Consider the following 21,613-nt stretch of genomic DNA (forward strand, 5'->3'; position numbering starts at 1 on the left):
CCTTCTTTCATAGTCCTTCGAGAAAACTTAAAATTTCTTTGTTGCTGTCGCAGCATTATTCTTTGGATGCTGGACCAAAACCCAATTCCAAACTACTGGAATCACTCCAATGGTGGTTTCTTTCTTTTATTTTTATTGATGTATTTATTTTTAGCATCTCACTCTGCGCTGTCAGGCATCACATGCTCTCCGAAATTCACCGGACCTTAAGGAATTCTTTCGCATCTACTCTTGGCTGAATGTTAAGATTTCAAGGCTGGTTGATCCTCTAAAGATGCTTCTAGGTGAGTTGAAATGACCAAATTCAGAGAACTTAAGACCCCAGTGCAGATCTGCAGGTTTCTGGGTCCATGATAACAGTGCCCAGGTTCAGCCCCACTCATATCCCTGCATTGCCAAACTACCCAGAACACAGTCTATTCTCAATTTTAAAAGAGAATATCAAGACAGCTCAACTAACATTTACTGAACATCACCTGTATGCAAGACTATCATAAGTGCTGTAAATACAGAAACAGATGAAAGGAGCAAAGCCGGGAATGGCATTCAGTTTCATCTCTCCTCCCTGAATCTCTGCGTCAAATTCACCGGAAAATATCATTATCAGGAAGTGACCTTGACACAGATACTCACATTGTGTGCTCTGCTACAAAAACCAGAATGGTTTTGTGGTCTGTTTCTACATCATAAAACATGTCATAAAACATGTCCACAAAGGATGAGAAAGAAAATACTTGGCATGTGTAGGTATAGGATATGCACCCCTCCATTTTAATCCAGTTCCTTCATTTTAGTTACACATTAAGACATGGGTACGATACACACACACACTCTGAGCACAATGATCAAGGTCCTGACCAAAAACCACTGCTTCCTTTCCCACTAAGTCACAGCTCGTCATTATGGCTGTTCGACCCTTTTTTTCATAAGCCCTTCATGCCCAGGTGACTCAAGGCAGGTGAACCAACAAACACAAAATCCAGAACTACCTTGCAAAGGATTTACAGAGACGAAAGAAACTTGAATGCCAAGGAATTTTACCTGTTCGGTTTCTGTCTGTCAGGGCTCTCCAGAAGGCATTTTAACGGAGACAGTCATCCGCTGAGAACCAGAAACAGCTGTTCGGAATTGTTTTTCAAATTAAAAACAAGCTGTTTCTGAATAGCGTTAAGAAAAAGGGAATCTCAGAATTAGGTCAGATCAGGGTGTGACCCCAACAAGACTTTGGGGCCAGACACGGCTCTAATTCTTGTCCCTCAAATGACTAGATGTGTGGCATGAACAAATTAGTTAACCTCGCTCTCAGATCCCTCCTGCGTAAACGGGGTCCTACAGCATTTGTAAAACACCTGGTTTGCCACTTAGTCAATGGGGAGACCCTGAGTAGGTGAAAATAATCTTGGTATAAAGAACTATCAGGAACAATTTCTTTGTAATCTTTGCATTTCTTTGTAATTAGTGTTGCAACTGCAAACACATTAATAACATTTCTCATTCTGTGATTGCAATAAAGAACTCTTTCTCAGTGAAAGACCATCACTGGGCCAGGGAGGGGAGAAGGTACTGTTGCCTAAGTACAACCCTGAATATTCAGATTAGAGAAACCTAAAACCGGATCAGATGATTCTCACGTGAAAAAAAAAAAAAATCGAAAGCAGACAAAAAAGATGCTAAACAGCATGACTAACAATTTAGGGATGGCACAGTTAGCAAATAAAATTCAGGACACTCAGTTAAATTGGAAGTTTGGATAAAAAGACCAATTTATTTTTTAGCATAATCGTGTCACAAATACTGTTCCTTTAACTGGAGTCATGTATTTCATCTGGCAACCCTAACCAGTGTGATAACCTGTGCAAAAAAAAAGGAGAAAGGAAAAAAAAAAAAAGTGGGGAAAAAGAACATGTGTAGCTAACTGTTTAATTATACATGTATGAAATGGAGTTTGAAGATTTGCTTCTGGGCGGGGAGCTAGACAGGAGGCACTTTTTGGCCCTTTTCAATTTTGAACCACATGAAAGTATTACATATTTTTAAAACAAATGGCATTATAAAAATTAAAAATAATTGTAATGGGAGGGAAGAATCACTATAGAGAGGACATAACTAATACAGACAATACACCTGGAAAACAAAACTGAGAGGAATCTGTCAAAACATCTTATTCTATTACCCTCTGGTTTTTCAGTGTAGACGTAAATAGAATTAATATTAACAATCACTTGTTGAGCTGCCAGATTATAATTGGAATTAATATTAGCAGCCTCCTGCGGAGTTGCTATTACGCTAAGCACTTTATATACTTTAGTTAATTTAATCCTCAATAACCCTTGGGGGTTTTGCAAACGAAAAGGCTGAAACTTAGAAAGATTAATTAATTTGCCCAAATCACACAACTAATGATTGGCAGGCCTGGGGTTTAAATCTAGGTCAGTCAGAATCCACAGCTTGTTGCTTTTAAACACAAGACAATGCTGGACTGTCTTTCAGCATGTGGATTCCCAAAGTCAGGAAATTTGTATTTGAGCATGAAAAGCAATACAGGAAGAACAATGAATGCACATGTTCATTTTAGGCCAGCATCAGTCACCGAGCTATGAAACATGACACCCCTGTGATTTTTTGATAAGTAAATATATAAGTATACCTTGCTTTATGCAATGCCTATGTTCCAGGACAGTTGTTTATAAATGACATTTATGCAATTGTAATCATATTTAGAGTAAAACCAGAAGTCTGCTTTTTAAACAAAGTGTGTTAAATTTGGAAGATAAATATGAGCTCAGTTTCACTGTTTTGGGGCAGGGCACAAAACGAGATCATCTAGGAATATGTTAATTGTCCTTCAGAGTTGGGGGTCTTAATATAAAATATTACTGGTATTTTATGTATGGAGAGGATACTTTGCTAAATTACAAAGGATTTAATCAGCTAAATTAAATTTATACCTTGAGCCTACCTTTGGCTAGTTTATTGTTTAAAAAGCATGAGTAAATATTTGCTATAGAGAAGCAGAATGTCACTTACCTTACCAAACCAGTATTATTTTCATAGCTTATCAGAGACAGGAATATGTTACAGGACTCTTTAGTTTTCTACTGTAAATGGTTTTTAAAAGATTTCTCCAAAATCTATTTTTGGCTACACATCTTATACATGTCCCCCAATGATCTGCCTTCTTTAGATGGCAATGTGTGGGGAAGGGCAAGTAGGGGTTTATCTATTGGAGTTGACGATCAAAGGCTAATAATATTTCAAGAGTCTTTAAAATTAGTAATTTTATAAACAGTTGACCAAAAGTTATCATCCCATTGAGAAGAGAGCCACAGACTCCCTGAATAGTTGCCAGGATTTCTGTCAGAGGTCGGGATATGAGTGGCTGAAGGCAGGTAAGTGTCCCCTCCAGCCCATCGGCTACTAGAGCAGCATGCTGAGGTTAAGGCAAGACTTGATTTCCCCATGTTCAAACTTTGTGCCTTCTATACTATCAACTCTTCTGAACAGCCAGTATCACGATTGTGAATTCAGTAAAAATCATTTCAGAAATGATCATTTAAAACCATGCCCAAAGATGCTATTGGCCTGGCAATGGCTCAATTTGTCAAAGGCAGCTGCCTTCTTGGTAGAGCAGTATTTTTATCTTTATCTAAATATTCTATTTATTTTCCTCTTTATTCCTTATAAAAGGGAGCATTTTCTTTGAAAGTATATAATACTAAAGAATACGTATTAAATGCTAGATCAACATTATCAAAGATTTTATCTAAATAGCCAAGAGTAATGGAGGATTTTTTATTACTTTGAGCTCTCTGGAAACAGACAGCCCTCCACCTCCCCACCTCCCCACCTCTTATCACCCATACCATACCATGAAATGTATTTATTTTTTGTATTTACACATATTTGATTCAGTAGGTATTTTCCAGAATGCATTATGTTCTGGTAAAGTACTGCCAGTAGTCAATCTGCATAAAACTCATATTATTTCCAATAAATCAAACTGTATCTCCATTTAATTGGATTTATTATGTGTAACTAAATTGAGTTTTTTTATTTACCCTTCATTTTAAAAATAGGGAAACTGAATTGTTTATATCGTTTATAAACTATGATGGTTAAAAAATGTTTTCCTTCAGTTTTCTGAAGTTCTTGTTTTTTCCTCTCTGTAGGTCAACAGCCTACACTTTTTCTTTTTTTTTTTTTTTTACATGTAATGTATTATTTACGTCAGGGGTACAGGTCTGTGAATCATTGGTCTTTCACAATTCACAGCATTCAACATAGCACATACTCTCCCCAATGTTCATAACCCAGCCACCCTATCCCTTCCCTCCACTCCCAGCAACCCTCAGTTTTTTTCCTGAGATTAAGAGTCTCTTATGGTTTGTTTCCCTCCTGATTTCATCTTGTTCATTTTTTCCCTCCCAAACCCCCCACGACCCTCCCCCAACCCTGCTCTCAAATTCCTCATATCAGAGAGATCATATGATAATCAACAGCCTAGTCTTACTTAATATATTCTTATCTAGAGTCTGGGGAAATATATGTACATTTGAATAACTGTTTTTGGGGAGGAGTCAAGATGGCGGAGAAGTAGCAGGCTGAGACTACTTCAGGTAGCGGGAGATCAGCTAAATAGCTTATCTAAAGATTGCAAACACCTACAAATCCAACGGGAGATTGAAGAGAAGAAGAACAGCAATTCTAGAAACAGAAAATCAACCACTATCTGAAAGAACTCTAAGGAAAGCGCTCAGGGAACAAAAGCTCCCGAAAGCAAACCCAGCAAACCCAAGCGGATTACTCAGCCCGGCCCCGGGTAATGGCGGTGCAACTCCGCCTGGGGCAAAGACGCTTGAGAATCACTACAACAGGCCCCTCCCCCAGAAGATCAACGAGAAACCCAGCCAGGACCAAGTTCACCTACCAAGGAGTGCAGTTTCAATACCAAGGAGAGTGGCGGAATTCCAGAGGAGAAGAAAGCAAAGCACGGAACTCATGGCTTTCTCCCCATGATTCTTTAGCCTTGCAGTTAATTTATTTTTTTTTTCTTTTTCAATTTTTTTCTCTTCTTCTGCTAAATTTATTTAACTTTTACCATTTTCTTTTTTAACATTTTTTAAATAGTTTATCTAATATATATATATATATATATTTTTCCTTTTTATATTTTTTCTTTATCGGTTTTCTTTTTTAAATAGTTTATTTTTTTTTTATCTGAACCCCTTTTTATCCCCTTTCTCTCCCCTCACGATTTGGGATCTCTTCTGATTTGGCTAAAGCATATTTTCCTGGGGTTGTTGCCACCCTTTTAGTATTTTACTTGCTCCTTCATATACTCTTATCTGGACAAAATGACAAGGCGGAAAAATTCACAACAAAAAAAAAGAACAAGAAGCAGTACCAAAGGCTAGGGACCTAATCAATACAGACGTTGGTAATATGTCAGATATAGAGTTCAGAATGACGATTCTCAAGGTTCTAGCCGGGCTTGAAAAAGGCATGGAAGATATTAAAGCAACCCTCTCAGGAGATATAAAAGCCCTTTCTGGAGAAATAAAAGAACTAAAATCTAAGCAAGTTGAAATCAAAAAACTATTAATGAGGTGCAATCAAAAATGGAGGCTCTCACTGCTAGGATAAATGAGGCAGAAGAAAAAATTAGCGATATAGAAGACCAATGACAGAGAATAAAGAAGCTGAGCAAAAGAGGGACAAACAGCTACTGGACCACGAGGGGAGAATTCGAGAGATAAGTGACACCATAAGACGAAACAACATTAGAATAATTGGGATTCCAGAAGAAGAGGAAACAGAGAGGGGAGCAGAAGGTATGTTGGAGAGAATTATTGGAGAGAATTTGCCCAATATGGTAAAGGGAACCAGCATCAAAATCCAGGAGGTTCAGAGAACCCCCCTCAAAATCAATAAGAATAGGTCCACACCACGTCACCTAATAGTAAAATTTACAAGTCTTAGTGACAAAGAAAAGATCCTGAAAGCAGCCTGGGAAAAGAAGTCTGTAACGTACAACGGTAAAAATATTAGATTGGCAGCAGACTTATCCACAGAGACCTGGCAGGCCAGAAAGAGCTGGCATGATATATTCAGAGTACTAAATGAGAAAAACATGCAGCCAAGAATACTATATCCAGCTAGGCTGTCATTGAAAATAGAAGGAGAGATTAAAAGCTTCCAGGAGAAACAAACACTGAAAGAATTTGCAAATACCAAACCAGCTCTACAGGAAATATTGAAAGGGGTCCTCTAAGCAAAGAGAGACCCTAAAAGTAGTAGATCAGAAAGAAACAGAGACAATATACAATAACAGTCACCTTACAGGCAATACAATGGCACTAAATTCATATCTCTCAATACTTACCCTGAATGTTAATGGGCTAAATGCCCCAATCAAAAGACACAGAGTATCAGAATGGATAAAAAAACAAAACCCATCTATCTATATGTTGCCTACAAGAAACTCATCTTAAACCCGAAGACACCTCCAGGTTTAAAGTGAGGGGGTGGAAAAGAATTTACCATGCTAATGGACATTGGAAGAAAGCAAGAGTGGCAATCCTTATACCAGATCAATTAGATTTTAAGCCAAAGACTATAATAAGAGATGAGGAAGGACACTTATATCATACTCAAAGGAACTATCCAACAAGAAGATCTAACGATTTTAAATATCTATGCCCCTAACGTGGGAGCAGCCAACTATATAAACCAATTAATAACAAAATCAAAGAAACACATCGACAATAATACAATAATAGTAGGGGATTTTAACACTCCCCTCACGGAAATGGACAGATCATCCAAGCAAAAGATCAACAAGGAAATAAAGGCCTTAAATGACACACTGGACCAGATGGACATCACAGATATATTCAGAACATTTCATCCCAAAACAACAGAATACACATTCTTCTCTAGTGCACATGGAACATTCTCCAGAATAGATCACATTCTTGGTCCTAAATCAAGTCTCAACCGGTATCAAAAGATTGGGATCATTCCCTGCATATTTTCAGACCACAATGCTCTAAAGCTAGAACTCAATCACAAGAGGAAATTTGGAAAGAACCCAAATACATGGAGACTAAACAGCATCCTTCTAAAGAATGAATGGGTCAACCAGGAAATTAAAGAAGAATTGAAAAAATTTATGGAAACAAATGATAATGAAAACACAATGGTTCAGAATCTGTGGGACACAACAAAGGCAGTCCTGAGAGGAAAATATATAGCGGTACAAGCCTTTCTCAAGAAACAAGAAAGGTCTCAGGTACACAACCTAACCCTAAACCTAAAGAGGCTGGAGAAAGAACAAGAAAGAAACCCTAAACCCAGCAGGAGAAGAGAAATCATAAAGATCAGAGCAGAAATCAATGAAATAGAAACCAAAAAAATGATAGAAAAAATCAACGAAACTAGGAGCTGGTTCTTTGAAAGAATTAATAAGATCGATAAACCCCTGGCCAGACTTATCAAAAAGAAAAGAGAAAGGACGCAAATAAATAAAATCATGAATGAAAGAGGAGAGATCACAACGAACACCAAAGAAATACAGACAATTATAAGAACATACTATGAGCAACTCTACGCCAACAAATTTGACAATCTGGAAGAAATGGATGCATTCCTAGAGACATATAAACTACCACAACTGAACCAGGAAGAAATAGAAAGCCTAAACAGACCCATAACTAGTAAGGAGATTGAAACAGTCATCAAAAATCTCCAAACAAACAAAAGCCCAGGGCCAGATGGCTTCCCGGGGGAATTCTACCAAACATTTAAAGAAGAACTAATTCTTATTCTCCTGAAACTGTTCCAAAAAATAGAAATAGAAGGAAAACTTCCAAACTCATTCTATGAGGCCAGCATCACCTTGATCCCAAAACTAGACAAGGATCCCATCAAAAAAGAGAACTACAGACCAATATCCTTGATGAACACAGATGCAAAAATTCTCGCCAAAATACTAGCCAATAGGATTCAACAGTACATTAAAAGGATTATTCACCACGACCAAGTGGGATTTATTCCAGGGCTGCAAGGTTGGTTCAACATCTGCAAATCAATCAATGTGATACAACACATTAATAAAAGAAAGAACAAGAACCATATGATACTCTCCATAGATGCTGAAAAAAAGTACAGCATCCCTTCCTGATCAAAACTCTTCCAAGTGTAGGGATAGACGGCACATACCGCAATATTATCAAAGCCATCTACGAAAAACCCACGGCAAATATCATTCTCAATGGAGAAAAACTGAAAGCTTTTCCGCTAAGGTCAGAAACACGACAGGGATGTGAGTTATCACCACTGCTATTCAACATAGTACTAGAAGTCCTAGCCTCAGCAATCAGACAACAAAAGGAAATTAAAGGCATCCAAATTGGCAAAGAAGAAGTCAAACTATCACTCTTTGCAGATGATATGATACTATATGTGGAAAACCCAAAAGACTCCACTCCAAAACTGCTAGAACTTGTACAGGAATTCAGTAAAGTGTCAGGATATAAAATCAATGCACAGAAATCAGTTGCATTTCTCTACACCAACAACAAGACAGAAGAAAGAGAAATTAAGGAGTCCATCCCATTTACAATTGCACCCAAAACTATAAGATACCTAGGAATAAACCTAACCAAAGAGACTAAGAATCTATACTCAGAAAACTATAAAGTACTCATGAAAGAAATTGAGGAAGACACAAAGAAATGGAAAAATGTTCCATGCTCCTGGATTGGAAGAATAAATATTGTGAAAATGTCTATGCTACCTAAAGCAATCTACACATTTAATGCAATTCCTATCAAAGTACCATCCATTTTTTTTCAAAGAAATGGAACAAATAATCCTAAAATTCATATGGAACCAGAAAAGACCTCGAATAGCCAAAGGAATATTGAAAAAGAAAGCCAAAGTCGGTGGCATCACAATTCCAGACTTCAAGCTCTATTACAAAGCTGTCATCATCAAGACAGCATGGTACTGGCACAAAAACAGACACATAGATCAATGGAATGGAATAGAGAGCCCAGAAATGGACCCTCAACTCTATGGTCAACTCATCTTCGACAAAGCAGGAAAGAATGTCCAATGGAAAAAAGACAGCCTCTTCAATAAATGGTGTTGGGAAAATTGGACAGCCACATGCAGAAAAATGAAATTGGATCATTTCCTTACACCACACACGAAAATAGACTCAAAATGGATGAAGGATCTCAATGTGAGGAAGGAATCCATCAAAATCCTTGAGGAGAACACACGCAGCAACCTCTTCGACCTCAGCCGCAGCAACATCTTCCTAGGAACATCACCAAAGGCAAGGGAAGCAAGGGCAAAAATGAACTATTGGGATTTTATCAAGATCAAAAGCTTTTGCACAGCAAAGGAAACAGTTAACAAAACCAAAAGACAACTGACAGAATGGGAGAAGATATTTGCAAATGACATATCAGATAAAGGGCTAGTGTCCAAAATCTATAAAGAACTTAGCAAACTCAACACCCAAAGAACAAATAATCCAATCAAGAAATGGGCAGAGGACATGAACAGACATTTCTGCAAAGAAGACATCCAGATGGCCAACAGACACATGAAAAAGTGCTCCACATCCCTCGGCATCAGGGAAATACAAATCAAAACCACAATGAGATATCACCTCACAGCAGTCAGAATGGCTAAAATTAACAAGTCAGGAAATGACAGATGCTGGCGAGGATGCGGAGAAAGGGGAACCCTCCTACACTGTTGGTGGGAATGCAAGCTGGTGCAACCACTCTGGAAAACAGCATGGAGGTTCCTCAAAATGTTGAAAATAGAACTACCCTATGACCCAGAAATTGCGCTGCTGGGTATTTACCCTAAAGATACAAACGTAGTGATCCAAAGGGGCACGTGCACCCGAATGTTTATAGCAGCAATGTCTACAATAGCCAAACTATGGAAAGAACCTAGATGTCCATCAACAGACGAATGGATAAAGAAGATGTGGTATATATACACAATGGAATACTATGCAGCCATCAAAAGAAATGAAATCTTGGGGTGCCTGGGTGGCTCAGTGGGTTAAGCCGCTGCCTTCAGCTCAGGTCATAATCTCAGGGTCCTGGGATCGAGCCCCGCATCGGGCTCTCTGCTCAGCAGGGAGCCTGCTTCCTCCTCTCTCTCTGACTGCCTCTCTGCCTGCTTGTGATCTCTCTCTATCAAATAAATAAATAAAATCTTTAAAAAAAAAAAAAAGAAATGAAATCTTGCCATTTGCGACGACGTGGATGGAACTAGAGGGTATCATGCTTAGTGAAATAAGTCAATCGGAGAAAGACAACTATCATATGATCTCCCTGATATGAGGGAGAGGAGATGCAACATGGGGGGTTAAGGGGGTAGGAGAAGAGTAAATGAAACAAGATGGGATTGGGAGGGAGACAAACCATAAGTGACTCTTAATCTCACAAAACAAACTGAGGGTTGATGGGGGCAGGGGGGTTAGGAGAGGGGGGGTGGGGTTATGGATATTGGGGAGGGTATGTGCTATGGTGAGTGCTGAGAAGTGTGTAAACCTTGCGATTCGCAGACCTGTACCCCTGAGGATAAAAATATATGTTTATAAAAAATAAAATTTAAAAATTTGAATAACTGTTTTTTTTCTTTATATTTTTTTCTCAGCATAGCACATACCCTCCCCCAATGTCCATCACCCAGCCACCCCATCCCTCCCACCACCACCCCCATCCCTCCCACCACCCTCCCCTCCAACACCCGTCAGTTTGTTTTTATCTTAACATTTCTTTACTCACTATTTTAGTTTATACTTTATGACTCTTCTCAAATTGTGTCAGAAAATTCTTAGCACCAGTGGTAAGATGAATTCAAAAATAAAAATGAGGACAGATATTTAAAAGAGACAGGCTTGGTGGAGTCAGTTTCTGGTATATCTCACCTCATAATCAACACAATAATTCTAATTAACACAGTGTTCTAAACTGGAGTAGTCTCTGGTGTTGGTTGGGGGCCATAGCTTTCCTTATCTTTCTGGGATGCTCCATGTTGACTCTCCAACCCACAAACAAATTCACATGTCCTCTTTCTACAGTGATTTTGGAAGCACCAAAACCCCCTCCCATTTACCAGAAAACTGGATAATTCCACCACTATAATAATTTCATCTGAAGCTCTTTAAAAATGTAAATGTCAGGGCGCCTGGGTGGCTCAGTAGGTTAAAGCCTCTGCCTTCGACTCAGGTCCTGATCCCGGGATCCTGGGATTGAGCCCCGCATCGGGCTCTCTGCTCAGTGAGGAGCCTGCTTCTCCCTCTCTCTCTGCATCTCTGCCTACATGTGATCTCTGTCTATCAAATAAATAAATAAAATCTTTAAAAAAATGTAAATGTCAGCATAACCTGTGTGATAGTATCATATTTCACTTCAGCATTCTGGAAACATATAGAAAAGTTCAGATCCCCATGGAAATGCTTCATAGAACAATGAGATAAGATTAAGTGTCTTGGGCTTTCTTATAGTCAATATAAAAGCAATCATACAAGGTCCGTTTCTACATTATTTATAAAACTACAACTAAAAACATTATCCATGATGGACTTTTTGCCATGAAGTTACTATTAATATGTAACAATAGAAAAAGAAATGTGTCTCTCCCAATAAATTGATATACTTTCTTTAATCTGATAAGAAAAGCTATGGTCCTCATTATTTTTGTTTGCTTTTGTTGCCTGGAAGATCAGAATTCCATTTTATTTCCTTAATGTTTTAGTGATTAAAGGATCCCTGGATAAACTACTTTACATCTCTCTACTTCTGGACTACATGACTCTGTTTTTGCTTGTTTTTTTCTCATTCCTTTAGCTACCTGACTGTGTTTTTATCTCTAAATTATCACAAACGTTTCTGTGGGAGAAAGTAAACAGCTGATTTTTTTTTAAAGAATTCATTTATTTATTTGACAGACAGAGATCACAAGTAGGCAGAGAGGCAGGTGGGCGGGGAGGAAGCAGGCTCCCCACTGAGCAGAGAGCCCGATGCAGGGGTCAATCCCAGGACCCTGGGACCATGACCTGAGCCAAACCAGAGGCTTTAACCCACTGAGCCACCCAGGCGCCCCTAAACAGCTGATTCTTGTTAATCATGGTAGTTTTGTTCTGTAAAGTCACCACAAATACTGAATTAGCGAAGATGGAGCCATTGTTCCTAGGAGAAATACAGGATTAAGTCCCTGTGAGCTTCTGGTCACCAACTGTTCAATATAAACCTTATTTTATGTGTATTTCTGTTAAGGACACCTTGTTTAATATTATCATTGATTCACAAACTTCGAACTCATGGCCAATAGCACCATAACTCATGCCTCAATGAAGCTTATCTGACACGTATTTTCTTCATAAGGCACATCACAGCCTTCTTGCACTTAAGAACACTAAACACTTCAGTGATATGCTTGGGGGCATTTTAAACAGAAAACTACCAGCTAAAAGCACAAAAATGGGAAACATTTGGCATTAAATAAACCATGAAAAGGACACTCATGAGAAACTGAAAGGTAAGAAACTGAAACAAAACAGCATCAACTTGTTTGACCTCAGCTGGGAACATGCACATCAGGAGACTCACAATTTTCCCCATGTCTATGCATGTTTGCGAATGACCACAAAGATACCAGAAATATTGATCTTGGAGTTACAAATAAAGTTTAACTAATAGGCAAATGCATAAATCTACAACTGGCAAATTATGTGGATTTGTTGTATGACTTCCCAAAACTAACACTATTATATTTTGGCCAATTAGCATGTTAGCCACAATTAGAATATCAGATTATGGAGTGGAAAGGAGGGGCTTAAGGGAATAGGACCAGGGACAGGTACACTTTGATTCTCTTGTGGAAATGAGAGAAAGGTTACAGCAAAGGCAAGAGGAGCAGATCCCAGGGGAGCTGCCAGGGAGTTGGATAAGGGACTTAGGTCCCTGGGACAAGGATAGGAGAAGCAAGGTGAGCCTAAAATGGACACAGCATTAACCAATTTCACAACTATACTTTTTCCTATTGTGGTGACCCTTTTATTATAACCATTATCACTTAACTAGGGGAATTCAGGGGAACTTTTTTTCTTCCCCAATAGATTCCTACCCTAAAATTAGAAAAAATATATCAGCCTATATGACCCAGTATTGAAAAGGTAGTATGTCTCAGGGAAAAGAAGCCTGATACATAATGTGTTGATTTTGGCCAAGTTGTTAGCAAAAGTAGTAAGGGAGACTCTTCTTTCTAGTTGATGATGAAATATGTTATTAAACTAGAACAGCTACTCTTACGTCCCCCACACCTCTATCTTCAGTGACACCAACATAAAAACACACACTAGGTAAAAGCTGGTAAAAAGGTAAGTTGAGACAGACACATGTGAATTTTGTAGGACTAATCGCAAAGCTGATCAGTCTGTTCAGTTAGGATGCTGCACACAGTAGGTGCTCCAGAAATCAACTATATTAGCATCAGCTCTCTATAAAAACAGATTAGTTCATGAAGTGAAAATTCCATTTGTTTTCCCTCTCTGTTTGGCTCATCACTAACACTAATAAAGCCTCCGCGATCTTTCACTCAGCAAAAATCACTGGGACTATTAGCACATGGAGCTCCAGAGATATTTCAGCTCATGGCTATCTGTCATGGTTCATGGCTAATTCAATGTCTTTTTCCACAAGGTTATTTCTCATGGAAGATACTGATATATAGAAAAACCATAATGGTACCTGTGTTTTATGCATGAACTTGGCTTGGTTCTTTAAGTCACACCCTTGTTATTTCAGACCCCACCCTGATTACTATGATAGAAGCCATCTCATGGTTATGGAATGGCTTTCCTTCTAGTTCTGTGCTAGTCGCACTTCTGTCCTTCATTTGGACTGTGATCCTAAACCTATCTGAAGGAGCAACAGACATACAGACTCTAGCATACGAGGGATGGCTGCTCTCATAGTCATGGTTTTAAAGATTATTTTGATCTTGATGATCTGAAATGGAGGAAAAATGTATAGCTCCAGTTTGGCCGACGTTTATAAAATCTGAAGAAATTTTTTAGGGAAGACTTCGTCATTTACATTTATATTTCAGAAGAATAGAAATAATCCCCCCCCCTTACCATATGACATTTTAACATGTTGGGATCAAGTAGACTGAGATGAAGGTTAGGATATGTCTCATTTGCAAGGAAGCCAGTTTCCTCTGCTTTACTGTGTAATAGTTTAACATTGGTCCCCTGGCCCACCTGGTATGTAGCAGGCACACACCAGTGTGTCTTAAATGCTCCTTTATTCTTACTGGTCAGCAGGTGCCATGCTAGTTTTTCAACATCTCTACTATTACCCATAGTCCCTGGGGAACAAGGAGAGGAAACAGGAGAGATGAGTTCCAATTACACCCTTGATGCTATTTTTAAAACCACTTCAAGTGCAAGTTCTCCCATTGAAAGCACCTTGTTATTATAGGGTAGCTTAGCACTACTAAAACAACTAAAAAAATACATTTTATTAAAAATCTAAAGTTAGGGGGCGCCTGGGTGGCTCAGTGGATTAAGCCCCTGCCTTTGGCTCGGGTCATGATCTCAGGGTCCTGGGATCGAGCCCCACATCGGGCTCTCTGCTCAGCAGGGAGTCTGCTTCCTCCTCTCTCTCTGCCTGCCTCTCTGCCTACTTGTGATCTCTCTCTCTGTCATAAATAAATAAAAATCTTTAAAAAAAAAAATAAAATAAATAAAAAATAAATAAAAATCTAAAGTTAGGGGCACCTGGGTGGCTCAGTGGGTTAAAGCCTCTGCCTTTGGCTCAGGTCGTGATCCCAGGGTCCTGGGACTAAACCCCACATCGGGCTCTCTGCTCAGCAGGGAGCCTGCTTCCCCCCCCCCTCTCTGCCTGCCTCTCCGCCTGCTTGTAATGTCTGTCAAATAAATAAAATAAAATCTTTTTTAAAAAATCTAAAATTATAGATATACAATTACCACAAAGCTTTAATACATATTAAATATTAAATATTTAACTATATTAAATAGAAGTATTAAATAAATGTATTAAATACTAAATAGGAAAATTAAATATTAAAATATAAAATATTTAAGAAATATTTAAACGTTGCATATGGTGCTAATTTATTTTAATGCCTTTCTGAACCTCAATCATCAGAAAAAGTTGTGGCACAAACCCCACTCAGATTATGCTACTCGCTGACACAAATGTGACAAATGGTATACATAAATTTGAAGGACAGTGATTGACTTTATAGAGTTTTAGAGTCTCTGTTCATTAAAAAAATAATAGAAAGCCAAAAAATTACAAAAGCATGAATTGAAGATATTTACAACACATATTTCTGTCTGAAACTAGCATTTCTAAGGTAAAATGGTTGCGGCAACCCCCAGACTAAGAATATTTTTTTTTTAAAGATTTTATCTATTTATTTGACAGACAGAGATCACAAGCAGACAGAGAGGCAGGCAGAGAGAGAGAGGGAAGCAGGCTCCCTGCTGAGCAGAGAGCCCGATGTGGGACTCGATCCCAGGACCCTGAGATCATGACCTGAGCCGAAGGCAGCGGCTTAACCCACTGAGCCACCCAGGCGCCCAAGAATATTTTTTAAATAGGCATTTTTTCTCTTAAAAGTAAAAGATAAAACCTAACACCAATAAATATCTTAAACTATATTATAACCAATGTTTTGATTCCTGCTTTGACCCATACGATAGTAAAAAAGGATTTCTACCTAACCTCTTTATGTGCTCCTAATGGTTATTTATTTATTTATTTTTGTCTTTCTTGATATTGCCATCTAAGCTTTGATGGGCTTCAGACTGTCCAGACACATCACATTATACTTAAAGATTAGTTGAAAATATCTGTCTAAATTTCTGTTCAAACATAAAGCTTTATAGAACTCTTTTTCTGAAAAATAGCTCAAAATCTCACATCTTTGAAAAGAGACTGGAAGTGAAATCAGTACATTTGATTAAGTATTCTAGTAGTTCTGCAAAAAAAAAATTAAAATTAAAATTAAAAATCCCATAGAACCCTCTTAAAAATTCCTGTAGTTACCTGGCCCAGGTTTTTCCTACAGTGGAATAAATAGACAACATCTTACATAACCCTTCTTATAAACAAGTGGGTCAACTACTTCCATGTCAGTTTTATATATTTCAGTGACTTGAGATTATTATTTGGAGATAAGCCAAGTACAGATAGAAACCCAGGTCCAAATTTTCCCATGATGAACTCATTAGTTCACTTTGGGCTATTTCTTACAAAGCAGTCTTCTGCTATCAGACACTTGACCTACCTTGTTGCTTGACAACACTTCCGAGTAAGTTAATGTGGCAAACACAGGACTCTGTTTTACTTACTGTAATCAGTAAGGTATATTTTTAACTCGAAGGGAAGTCAAACTATTTAATCTTTGTGATTCCTGTGAATTGTTTAAGTCCTCAATTTGAACCATTTTCTTTTATGTAGTAAGTTGGCTTTTCTAGAGTGACAGGTTAGAAATTGGGCTGAATAGTGTACTGGTGTCTATTTCTGAAGATAACAACTCAAAGGGCAGTAATGGTTTTAAAGATCACTCTAAATTTACCCAGATGCAACCAACCAAGAGATCTTTGGTGTCATGTATCTAAAAGGTTGGCCATTTAGTTTGTAATTGTGGGCCTGGACCCATTGAGAGGTTATGGAGCCATTTACAAGCCCATCTCTTATGCTAGTGGTTGGCTGAGGTTGGCTCAGAAAAATGCTACCATTCCTGATGGAAAAAAGGCTTCTGCTGATTAATCAATTACAATTATGTCCATCTGCAGACTAACCACAGTGTCTGGTAGTTTACCACCTGAGTCTACTTACATATATTTGTAATGTTTATCCATGAGACAGGACGTGGAGAACTTACTGTCAAGAATATATAGTTAAGTGTTATGGACAGTAATGGTGAGCAAACCTCAAACTATCAGAGGGCCTATTCCCTTCCTGAGGACTGACTTAAGAGATTCTACAGAAGGACACCAATGACCCTTCCTATAATGGGATGTGACAATATTTTCAGAACGAGGGATTTGAACACGCATCTAGCCCAGGATCTGCCCTTAATAATGGAAGATTTTATCCGAGAGCTGCTCAAGAATTTTCAGGCCATAGTATCACCAATAACATGCACCACATTAACTTTTATTTATAAAGTTCTTTTTTGCCACAAATTGTTCCCCTACAGTTCTATTCATACACCTGCAACTTCTAACATTATGCATGTCTTTGGATTTTTGCTACATAAAGTAAATATGCTCACTGGGAAGAGTAATTCATGAGCTGTTTTCAGTCATAGCTACTTAGGAGAGTTTAACTCGTTAGAAAGAATAGTCAACAAGCCACTAATTTCCCCATCTTAGAAGCAACAAAATACTAAAAAGAGAGAGAAAATTGGGCTCTGAGATAAAGTTCTGAAAAAGAACAATTTTCTCTTGACAAGTACTAAATAGGAAGTTCTTTGCTCCACTTTCAATGAATGTCAAAGAAAAAAAGACTCAAGGAGACAATTTTACCTCCATGACAATATGGACTATGTAATACATTTTTTTGTTCTGGCAGGAGTTTAGGGGTATAGGGAATGCTTGACCTTACAAGAAGCTAACTTACTCCCAATTATGTAGGAGAAGCTGAGGGTATATCAGTTCTCTAAAATGTCTGCAAAAAAAAATCTTTTCTTCCTTAATAAAGCCTTAGGACAAAAGCAATTACTCTTAAGAATGTTAGGGATTTACTTATAGATACCATTGCTAGAGTATAAATGTACTTCTGGAAACTTGACACTGGAGTGATTATCATAAAAATATTTATTCTCCTCTTTAGTTCTAGTCTCAATTCATTTCAGATCCAGTTAAGTAGGGTAATTTCAAAGTAATGGAAATAAAATTATATTTGCTGCTTAAAAAAATGAAAAAATGTGGAAGCAACCCAGTGTTCATCACATGAATGGATTAAGAAGATGCAGTGTATATATATACAACGGAATATTACTCAGCCATTAAAAAGAATGAAATTTTCAGGCACCTGGGTGGCTCAGTGGGTTAAAGCCTCTGCCTTCAGCTCGGGTCATGATCCCAGGGTCCTGGGATCGAGGCCCACATTGGGCTCTCTGCTCTGCAGGGAGCCTGTTTCCTTCTCTCTCTCTCTGCCCGCTTCTCTGCCTACTTGTGATCTCTGTCAAATAAATAAATAAAATCTTAAAAAAAAAAACAAAAACAGAATGAAATCTTGACATTTGAGACAACATGGATGGACGTAGAGGGTATAGACCTAAGTGAAATAAGTCAGTCAGAGAAAGATAAATACCATATGATTTAACACATATGTGGAATTTAAGCGGGGGAAAACCTAATGAACAAAAAAGAGAGAGACAAACAAAAAATAGATTCTGAAATACAGAGACCAAACTAATGGCTGCTAGAGGGATGGTTGTTGGGGGAACAGCTGAAATAAAGGGGATTAAGAGTATACTTATCTTGATGAGCACCGAGAAATATGAAGAATTGTTGAATCATTATGTTGTGCACCTGAAACTAAACTGTATATTAAATAAACGTGAAAATAAAATGAAGAATTAAAAAAAGATATTATTCAAGATTCAGTCTACTTCTTAGACTTTTCTTAATTAGTGCTGGATTTGGTATATGTTCTCAGGATCTTGGAGGGCTAGGGAGCATATCAGGCCAAGTGAAAAACCTTAAATAGATAAAAACTTTTACTTCTGCCCTTAAATGCCCTTTTCCTCAAGACCCTGTGGTTTGGAGAAGACCTCACTGTCACCCACATCACTCAATTCAATTCTGCCTTTAAATCATTCCTTGGGCTGATTTTGGCAATAATGTTAAAAGAAACTAGACTCATAAAGATCATGGCTAGAAGACATGTGAGACATACTTAATTTAAACTTCTTTCATCCTTTTCATAGCTTGGCATAAATGTCTGAAACCTCAACAGAATATATGTAAAAAAAAACTTACCCAAACAGAAAGTGGTAGTAAGAAAAGGTAGAATTTGTAAAACTGTGCTCATTAAAATGAAAATGACCAAACTATTGATGTTCTTACACAGTGACTGAGATTTAAAAACTGGTGCATTAAATGAATGCATTCTTTTGGTGGTAACATTTCAAAGCTGAAAATGATGGTGGTTGTTGTCAGTCTTTAATCAAGGACTTGTTATCAATGCAAAGTTTCATCCCTGACAACTGTATCAAAGAGCTATAATAGATCGTGATCTACACAGGTTCATCGTAAGTCACAGCTTTTATGAAAAACACATTTGTGCAGAACAAGATGTCGGAAATGATGTATCTGTAACAAATAATGCTTCACACACCTGGAATCCAGAAGGGAAAGAGAGAACACCTCAATCTGACAAGTGGGCATGCAGAATGTTCTCATACTAGTTACTTAATAATCAGAAATATGTTTCTGATCAGAAATAATCAGAAAAATCAGAATGTTTTTAAATGTAATGAACTATTTCCAGGACTTTTTCAAATAGTGAACTAGAAAGCATATTGTCATGGGGCTAGAGATGGGATGGGAAAGAAGAGGTAGGAGAGAGAGAGAATGTCTCCCTAAACTTGTCAATCACTTGACATATATTTATATTTGACAATATTTTACATATTGTTGGAAATTGCAAAAGTAATCGTTATTAGAGAATTATTCTTTAACTCTTAGAACATCAAGATACTTACTATGTTTTGGTAAGTAGATGTTGTGATTAAAAGTGACACGAAGTCAGTCATAGCAGAGCTAGAACAAAGCTACTGAAGAAAATAAAGAAAATGGGAGGGAACTGGTTTTTTAATTGATGCTGGCTGGGTGTCAGTATGGCATGGTATTAAGAAGCCCAAACCAGTAGATTCAGTCCCTCTCGGAATCTGTTAGGTTTTCCATTCCATGGCACTAGAACACATTCTTAACTGAGATACTTGCCATTTTTCACAAGTGGGGGCTGAGAGAGAATACAGACCAGAATCCTAGAGAAAGGAAGTATTACTCAAAGCGACTGCCCTACAGAAAGGGATAAATGATGTCTTATTTATAAATGAAGAGTAAAGAGATCCTTAATATATTCTTCCAATTTACGATAATGATAATAATAATGACCATGAATATATATAATTAGACATAACCTTACATTTCCCCTCTTCTCAGAATTTAAATGTCTTCATTAGCCAAACCAGATCAGTGCTGACAGAAGAAGAAGAAAATCAAGAGTCTAATGTTCCGACTACTACTTCTCCCTGAGAGACGACACTTGGTCTTGTGGATTTAGCCAGCATATCTCAGTCGCCGGCACCAGCCTGACCTCTTCTAGGAGGTACGGATTCCAGAATCTATTACCCTGGACACATACAACTGAATGAGCACAGACAGCCCACGTGCAGTGTATCTTTGTCCCCTAACTCGCTTCACCATTTTTTATACCTAATTTCAATTTGGGGGACCACTTTCCACCCACCTATTGCCTCCTGAAAAACCAGCTATTGAAACTTTATAAAAATTTCTTCTTTCTCCTGCTATCTGGTCAATGCCATTCTTTTTTTTTTTTTTTAAGGTTTTATTTATTTATTTGACAGAGAGAGAGATCATGATTAGGCAGAGAGGCAGGCAGAGAGAGGAAGGGAAGCAGGCTCCCTGAGAGCCTGATGCGGGGCTCGATCCCAGGACCCCAAGATCATGACCTGAGCCAAAGGCAGAGGCTTAACCCACTGAGCCACCCAGGCACCCCTGGTCAATGCCATTCTTGTTCATTATTTCTCTAATCTGACTTCTCTTCTCCAAGCTTACAATCACTGAGCTAACTTCAGATGTTATTTCCCACTCCTAACTGATCTCTCTACAGTTTTTAACCCCCTTAAATTTATCTTCCTGTTTCTTATCACAATACTGCATTGAAACCACTAACTTAAACCTTAGCTAGTGACACTAAAATGATCTTTTCATGGATCTCTCTAATACACCAGATTCTAAGTTCTTCAAGAGCAGGAATTGCTTTATTCAGCCTTTTACAACCAAAATACCAAATATGCTGCTGACACATCAAAGGCACTTTATGTCTTTTTTCAATAAAAAATTCAGATATACAAAAATTATGCCAGAGGTTACATTGCTATAATCAGTTTTACTATCGTAAGCAGATCTTTTATTGCAGTGAATACCACTGTCAACTTTGAGATAACTAATGCCATTTTCTTTAAAGTTTATGCTTTCCAGTAGAATCTGTGCTCTCCAAAGAGTGTCAATAATTCTTTGAGTCCTTTGAGTCCTTTTCATTTTCTGGATCAAGTTATCATGCACAATAACATGCTTACTGTAAAAAAAAAAAAAGACTAATCTGAAAGCAGTTTTGAACTATTTTTTTCATCTACACACTTATAAAAAACATAGTTCCTGTTGGGGTGCCTGGGTGGTTCAGTGGGTTAAAGCCTCTGCCTTCGGCTCAGGTCATGATCCCAGGGTCCTGGGATCGAGCGCCACATTGGGCTCTCTGCTTGGCAGGGAGCCTGCTTC

General features: G+C 38.0%; 1 protein-coding gene across 7 annotated transcripts in view; it reads right to left on the minus strand.

Moving 5' to 3' along the window:
• The window catches only part of RAB27B (RAB27B, member RAS oncogene family), a 155,659-nt gene that overhangs the window by 35,722 nt on the left and 98,324 nt on the right, over nt 1-21,613 (minus strand). Inside the window, exon 1 of one of the 7 annotated variants that reach the window (XM_047697925.1) lies at nt 1,042-1,117. The exons of the other annotated variants lie outside the window; for them this stretch is intronic. The gene's annotated coding sequence lies outside the window, so the exon portion shown is untranslated. Of the gene's footprint in view, nt 1-1,041; nt 1,118-21,613 lie in introns of those variants that run through there. 7 annotated transcript variants of the gene reach the window in all.

The sequence above is a fragment of the Lutra lutra genome, chromosome 12 (assembly GCF_902655055.1).
Source record: "Lutra lutra chromosome 12, mLutLut1.2, whole genome shotgun sequence".
Classification (NCBI taxonomy): domain Eukaryota; kingdom Metazoa; phylum Chordata; class Mammalia; order Carnivora; family Mustelidae; genus Lutra; species Lutra lutra.